General features: G+C 30.5%; 1 long non-coding RNA gene across 1 annotated transcript; it reads right to left on the bottom strand.

Annotated features, from left to right (window-relative positions):
• Window positions 1-510: 510 nt before the first annotated feature.
• On the bottom strand, window positions 511-6,223 carry LOC136796961 (uncharacterized). Its single transcript, XR_010844751.1, has 3 exons — window positions 6,128-6,223; window positions 3,162-3,245; window positions 511-645 (listed from the first exon to the last, which is right to left on the bottom strand). It is a non-coding gene; the product is annotated as an uncharacterized lncRNA (long non-coding RNA).
• Window positions 6,224-7,454: the final 1,231 nt, after the last annotated feature.

The raw sequence follows: 7,454 nt of genomic DNA on the forward strand, positions 1-7,454 counted from the left end.
ACAGTCAAATTATTTCTCTTTTACCACAATTTATATATAATTGTAAATGTTTTGACCTGGGCAGAATAGCCTGTATGGAGTTTTTTTTTAAAAGGGTTAAATGATATGTCTCATAGTAAAGTAAGATTGTCCCTGAAGATGGCCGAATTGGCCGAAACGTTGGACGTGTGAATGAAATAAATGTTTTGAGACTATAATTTGGATAGTGTTTTTGAATTATTTAGTAAAAAAATTAATTTATAACTTAGTTTATGAAACCAAAACGTAAGACTGAGACCTACACTTCATTCCTTATTGCATCCACAATCATTCCACATGTAATAATAAAATACTTGTAGCTAGTGATAAACGTTGGTGATCGCTGAACGTTGTTATTTAAATATAAGTTTGTTAAAATAAGAAATATTTATAATTTATTTATTAATTAATCCTTAATCAACGGTCTAATAAGTTCAAGTTTTTCTTATATAAAGCAAGGAACATCATCTATAAAGAATGACTTACATCAGTTCTTTTATATTTCACACATCCTTTTATTACTTCGGGAAAATCGATTTTCCAGAAACGTTGGACTTTAAATCCAGTTTCCAGAATCAATCTAGGACATAATTCAATGTTTGCTTCCAACCGATGGAGAAATGGAATCTGAAAAGAAACAATATTTATTATTTTGTTTTGTTCACACTTAATAACAGTTCGCTTGACCATTTGTTTAATTTAAAATATATATTTGTTTCAACAAAGTTTTACAACACTAAGTCACATTCTTTGTTATGAATCTAAAGAAATTTCTTTAGATTATTTAAACAAATAAAATAAACAAATGAAAAAGAAAAGAAGAAAAAATACACGAAAAAGAAAGAAATTTCTTAACGCGAAATAGGTCTAGTCACAAGTAACTTCCGTTTTTTGAATTTATTTTACTCTCAAATAACAAAATTATATTAATTTATCATGTATTCACCACTATAATCTATTACCTACTCCCTTTTTCCTGACAGTTTAACTACCTTCCTAGTAAAATGTGGTAGGTTTGTACTGAAAGCAGTTTCGACAGCCTGCCTCACTTGCTAATCAGAAAGGTTTTTCCATTCAAAGCGTTTTGTAAGGAACAGAAAAGGTTGTAACCTGTCGGTAGAAGATCCTTACTCCCCGGATGGATGTGGTAAAGTAGACATGTTGCTACTTTAGTACAAGAGCCAAGAGGAGAAAAAAGCCAGTTATTTTGCCCCAATTTTTTATTACTTTAATAAAAACTATTTATAATTACTTGTCAAAATTGATGAGCCTGCCAAGTATAGGTAGGGGGAATAAAAAATGGCGGCTGTTTCAAAACCTTAAAAAACATAAATTTTTCATTCGGAGTTCTATATCTTAAAAACTACCGACAACACCAGAAAATCTAAAAGAACATTATTTAAAGAAGAGTAAATTTTCTGAAATATGACCCCTAATAGAGCTATTTTCGTCCAATAGTTCTCGAGATATTTAAGCTTTTTAAAAAACAATATTTCATAAAAATGTTATACAGAACGTACTGAAATTCTGATGAATTTATTTTTAAAAATCTATATCTCAAAAACCATTTGACGTACAGATGTCTGTTAGCACTCAAATTAAAGCTACTTTAATGGGCTATGAAGTAGTTTAGTGCGTTTATTGTCGTAGGAGTAGTATTTTTCATGATATTTAAATATCATAAAAACTATTATCCCTACGGAGATAAGTGTCATAAACTACTTTATAGTAAGTTAAATTTCCTTTATTTTGAGTGCTAGCAAACATGTGCGTCAAATGGTTTTTATACGAACGACTAGAAATTAACAGTTTGTGAATTTATTTTGTCAAATATCATAAAAACTACTACTCCTACAAAAATAAACGTCATAAACCACTTTATAGTAAATTTAACTAGCTTCAATTTGAGTGCTGGCAGACATCTGCACGTCCTACGGTTTTCCGAAATGAAGTTTTTCAAAACTCAAACTTATTGCCCGAACCATAAATCAATTTATTTTTGGAAAAATCGTGGAAACTACTATTCCTACGAAGGTAAAGGTCGTAAACTACTTTATGGTACGTTAAACTAGCTTTTATTTGAGTGCTAATAGACATCTATACGTCGCATTGTTCCAGAGATATAGATTTCTCAACAAAATCAACTAACTACTAATCTTTCAGTAGATTTTTAAGAAATGTTGCTTTTTAAAAAGCTATATCTCGAGAACTATTGGACGTAAATAGCTCTATTAGGGCTCATATTTCAGCAAATTTGCTCTTCTTTAAATAATGTTGTTTTAGAGTTTCGAATGAAAAATCGATGTTTTTTCAAGGTTTTGAAACAGCCGCCCTTTTATTTTCCCTACCTATACTTGGCAGACTCATCAGTTTTGACTAGTAATTATACGTAGTTTTCATTAAAGTAATAAAAAATTGGGGTGAAATAACTGCCTTTTTTTTCTTCCCGGCTTTGTACTACTTACTGTCGTGAAAATGAATGACGTTTCATTCTTAACTAGTATCATAAGGCGTATTATTTTATGTATATTTCTTTATAAATTGCCACAACATTCAGTCGAATTATTTTTGTTTAGTAATTTTAAAATTGTGAGAACTAATGTTATCATTTACTTTTTTTTTTGTTCTGTTTTTTGTATATATCCGGTATGAACACATACTTTGAACGTTAATAATTATTGCCTTTAATTGGGAGAGGGATTGTATTATTATTAGTTGATAAAACAGTAAATAGTAAATTTGTGAATATTATTAACTTCAAAAGTATTTTGATTGGTTTATTCAAGGTACCTACAATAATTTGTATATAAACTTTCTTTGATTATTTATAACTATAAGGTTTGTGTTTCAGATAAGAATAGTAGTTCCAAATATTATTTCCACAGTGTTAATCCATACTCTTCAGTATAATTTGTATATTATATTGAACGAATATCCCTAAAATATGATGACCTACCAGAAAATGTAGACATCCCTAAATGTATAAATGAACCAATTTGTAATCTTAAATCCAATAATTAATACAAAAATACTTATTCCTTTATACCAATAGAGGTACAAGTTGAAAAAAAAATGAAACCTAGCAGTACATATCAAAGGTCAGAGACAATTAACAATGCATATCTTATATACATAATACGTACATCAATGGCTTCAATACAGCTTACAAGTTCATCTGTATCACAGTGCAACACTTGAACATTAGGGACGAAAGTCTGAGCTAAAACCTAAAAAAATAATTTATTTTAGCAACAGATTAAAAACAAAATATATCTAAGAATTATAAATGAGTAATTAACAGATTTGTACAATTATATTTTAGTTCAATTTTGGAAAAAATTAAACAAATTATACAAAAGTTGTGTGAATCATTCAAAGTCGAGTCTAACGTAACCCTTTCTAATTACAATTATGGTACTGATACTCCTATTTGATTACAGATTAATAATCATTTTGTATAATTTTACAACGAATAATTATATGAAGAACACTAAATAAGGTATTTTCTAGGTTTATGTTCGTATTTTTTTTTAATACGTTAATAGAATAAAGTATGTTTATGTACGAAAATAAATTGTTTATCTGTTCAGATTGTGAATAATTTATGATACATCGGTCTCTCAAATTCAAATATAAATCCAGTGTTGATTGCCTTTTCAATAAGACAATAAAAACAACTTGAGTTTAAATTTTTCAGTTATTGTAACGTGACTCTTTTGCTCTGCTGCTGTATGGCCTACAGATAATTTGGCTTTAATCGTTCTTATCATTTAAAAAAATAAATATGTGTATTTGGCCAGTTATGAGACAAAAAATAAATAAATAAAAACATTTTTTTATTAATATCTTTATTGAAATTTACTGTATATTATATAATACATATAGTAAATTTGATTTCAGTTAAAATGGATGTTACAGATGTGTAAAGAAATAACCCATTGGTAGCACTCTAATGACGTTTTGCATTAGCAGGTCTCGTGGGCATCTTCTTTTCAGGCGCCTCGGTGGATTGTCAGGAATGGAAGAGGAAGCAAGGTTAGAAACTAGTGGTTTTGGGTGATTAGGGACTTTATAATGGAAGGAATGATATCTGGTACGGGCTAGATCGGTTACATATAAAGTTCTTTATTTATGATTTTATTTGTGACAAAGAATGGATACGAGAGGCATTCGGAGGTTTAGTGGAGCCCCAAAGTTCAACCCGATATGTCCAGATTGGCCTTATTACAGTCATGTAGATCAGTCTTTTGTTATGAGTTGGAAGTTTAGACCGTTTGTCTAGTAAATGCTGTAATAGCCGAAATCAACGTGCAGTTTCCTGTCGTTTCAGTCTTGTGTGAGGATTCCAGGTTAGATGTTTGTCCAGATGTAGTCCAAGGTAGCGGATTTGTTCGACAAGGGTAAGATCAACATTGTTAAAGGAGACTTTAGGGCACTCTATAGGTTTATGACGATGGGTAAAGGTAATTTGATGGGATTTATTTTAATCCTCCAATTACGACACCATTCTTTGAGGGCTGTGATATAGGATTGGAGAGTTTGGAAAGCAATTAAAGGCTTAGTATTAACACCGAGCACACATCTATCATCGGCAGCTGTGAGGATAGTGTTAGGATTGGTTGGATATGAGCCGTATAGACGGTGTAGAGGATGGGACCGAGGATACTACCTTGCGGAACACCAGCGGACTGAGAATAGAGGGATGAATAGGAATCATTACTTTTACCCGGGTGCCAAACTCGAACAAAAGCCTGTTTTACATCAAAAAAGACTACCGCGCAGTACATTCCGCGCTCCAAAGAAGACAAGACAATGTCCACCACTCGATGACATTACATTTTTTATTAGATCCCATTCAGGCGAGGTAGTCCGCTCTCTCATTGCTATTAATGCCCGTATGACAAGGTACCTATTCAACCAGCACCTTGATTATGGACTCATAAATGAATAAATAATAATTTTAAATTAAACAAACAAAATTAGTAACTCTCCGCCCACTTTTAGTCACGGCCCTAACTACATGGCCTAAAGAGTAATATCTTCTAGTCTAATAAATTCTAAATATAGTCTAATTTAGTTCCAAACGTTTTTCTACCGGTCAAATCCGGGTTTTCAGGAGCTCTAAACCTTCCCATGGCGACAGGGAACATTTGTAAATCGCTCCAATAATTGAAAAGTTTAGTGTGGACAAAGATTCATACCATTCCCTTATACATAGATTTAAATAAAATATAAATCTAATATTTATATAAATATAAAATTTCCCTAAAATTGTGTCAACCTGTTTAAGTATATTTTACTGAGAATAAATAATGTTATAATTTAACAGTTTAATTTAAATTCAGAGTTAAAATTAGTTAAAAATAATATAATTGAAGATATAGCCTCTTTTATAATCAGTAAAAGTAGGTAATAAATGATATTTAATAGAAAACCCAATTTCAAAATAATCCAACAGTCGATAGTTAATTTAATAGGGCTCGTTTGGCTTAGTTTTAAAACATTCAAATGGTGCATCATAACGGCAAAGTGTCGGATTCTTCTACAGAAGTGTTTTTCGAGATATAGCTGAAGATTTGAAAAGAACAGCTTTCTATGGGTGACCCCGAAATGGCTCAGACCTTAAAGGCGATCTTTGAAGGCTCGCTCATAAGACGTGCCTTTAAGAGTTATGAATATCTAATAAGGCCAAAAATAAGAAAATAGTAACAGCCAGATAATAATGACACCCCAGTCTTCCACAGACACATCTGGCGTAATCCCATCATGAGAAGTCAAAACTACCATCCTTTGACCATACACTGCACGATTTCCAGAATCAAAGCAGTATAAAATTTAAAATATTGGTTTTCTGAGATGTTATACTATTCTATGACGTTACATTTGAATTGAAAAAAATAAATTACATTTGAATGATAGAGATAACATTTGAATTGGAAGCGGTTACATTTGAATTGAAAAGCGCTAATGCAATAATCAGATATTTCAAGGTTCAAATTTTATACCAAAATCGTAATTAAATATAAAATACAATAGCTGTTTAAAATATATGTATATATATTCTTAAAATAATATAAAATTTAATTTAAACTTTATCTATGATGCTTACTTCAATAAGATGGTGCTGATTACTTCCGATCATTTCGCCAGCAATAATGTAGTGTTTATTTCTTGGACAGTAGGCAACTGCTTGATGTACAATTCTAAAATAACAACAAATTATTTTAAAATATTTTTCAATAGTTGTGATCTTCAGATATTATTCATTAAATTATTTCTTTTAACTTATTTATTCATTGGAGTATTTCTTTTTTTTTTCTAAATCTATATATTAGTTGTTGTTTTTTTTAAAAATTTATTTATTTGTTTGTTTCTTTTTGTAAACTGATTAACTACGGTGACTACTATGTCTTTGGTTCGAATTTACATCGCTCTCTAATGATAAATTCGTTTAATTTGTTTAATGGATCGAACGTGGATAGCGGATCACTGGAAAGGGGAGGTCTGAGACAGCGAATTAGGGAGAATAAAATTTTCAAATGGAATGCAATTATTAAATTTAAAAAAAATAAATAAAATATCTGTATTTAATGTACAGACAAGAATTTATTGTAAAAGTAAAAGGTAGGGGGTTGTTGTTATATGTATTTTATATATTTCCGATCATGGATTGATTGGTATGCTGTGTATTATAGCAACTAAAAGTATTTGGGCAGCATGGCTGAATAAATTATATCTCTCTACATAAATGCTATAAGTTCCTGCACTTAAGGGAATTGTTAGACATGAACATTAGTATTCATAGCAATTACATGTATTAAAAAAATTGTTATACATCCTCCCTTCTCTAACAGGACTAAAAATTCTTCTCTCCATGAAGATTTAGAGAAGTTTTATTTTCTTCCGTTTTAGCATGTGTCCAGACTCCTGACCCATAGGCTAACACTAGACAGAATGGAATCCAGTTGGAAAGGAACCTGCTTCTAATTTCCTTGCAAGCCCAAAGTAACATTCACTCACCATCGCTATCCTCCTGATGATCCCAAAGATGCTATTAGATAGAGAACTAAGACCCCAGATAAATGAAGCAGAGTATCTTTTCGAAGGTATAGGGTGCAATTAAATATACATTTTTAACTACTATTCGGTTTTTATTTCAATTTTCCTTTAAATTGAATTCATTTTTACTTATTTGGAGAAGGTGGTCGGGGGGTGCGGTCAGCAAAGGAATAAAATAAATAAACAAAAAAATATTTATTTATGCCGACGTTTCGACCTGATTTTCAGGTCTTCATCAGGGCTAAAAAAAATTAATTAATCTAATAATTAATCAATCTACTACTGTCTTTGTCCTTAGTTATTAATCAACTAATTTATATTTTCATTCCATTATTATGTATATTTCCAACTTTATTTTATTTTATATATTTGTATTT

The sequence above is a fragment of the Halyomorpha halys genome, unplaced genomic scaffold (assembly GCF_000696795.3).
Source record: "Halyomorpha halys isolate HHAL.00 unplaced genomic scaffold, Hhal_1.1 Scaffold27.1, whole genome shotgun sequence".
In the NCBI taxonomy this organism is placed as follows: domain Eukaryota; kingdom Metazoa; phylum Arthropoda; class Insecta; order Hemiptera; family Pentatomidae; genus Halyomorpha; species Halyomorpha halys.